A 793-nucleotide genomic window follows, 5' to 3' on the forward strand; every position below is an offset into this window, starting at 1 on the left:
TTAGTAACGAGCGCTGTGATTGGCTAGAGCGCTCCCTCCATGTCTCCAAGCCAACGTATCCACTCAGACATATTGAAACACATACGAAATACTGGATTTACATTTAAATAACTTGAAATTAAATAAATATTCCTACGACTGAAACATAAACACGTTCCAAGACACATTATTAAATACATACACAAATTAAAAAAAACGTATATAAAGCAATAGCAATGAAAGGAAATCCAGTAGCCTAATGTCTCTAAGGCAACGGCCTTGCCGCAGTGGTTACACCGGTTCCCGTGAGATCACCGAAGCTAAGCGCTGTCGGGTGTGGTCGGTACTTGGATGGGTGACCATCCAGGCCGCCATGCGCTGTTGCCATTTTTCGGGGTGCACTCAGCCTCGTGATGCCAATTGAGGAGATACTCGACCGAATAGTAGCGGCTTCGGTCAAGAATACCATCATAACGGCCGGGAGAGCGGTGGGCTGACCACACGCCCCTCCTACGCGCATCCATCCTCAGCTGAGGATGACACGGCGGTCGGATGGTCCCGATGGGCCACTTGTGGCCCGAAGACGGAGTGCTTTTTTTTATGTCTCAAAAACACAGTAAATATTTAACCAATTTCCTCGTGAATACTATAAATCGGATATAAAGAAAGACATAGATGAATAAATATATTTACAAGCATGTTGCTACCGTTTTTTCGTGTAACTGTAGATAACTTAAGACCTGACGCGATCGATAGTAATCGGCCACTTTGAACTCCAATAACTCATGTACTATTCAAGTTACGTGTCTGTAAT

General features: G+C 44.3%; 1 pseudogene; it reads left to right on the forward strand.

Moving 5' to 3' along the window:
* The first annotated feature begins 248 nt into the window (after positions 1-248).
* Positions 249-366, forward strand: LOC126177608 (5S ribosomal RNA; annotated as a pseudogene).
* The last annotated feature ends 427 nt before the right edge of the window (positions 367-793 follow it).

The sequence above is a fragment of the Schistocerca cancellata genome, chromosome 3, assembly GCF_023864275.1.
Source record: "Schistocerca cancellata isolate TAMUIC-IGC-003103 chromosome 3, iqSchCanc2.1, whole genome shotgun sequence".
NCBI classification, from domain to species: Eukaryota; Metazoa; Arthropoda; class Insecta; order Orthoptera; family Acrididae; genus Schistocerca; species Schistocerca cancellata.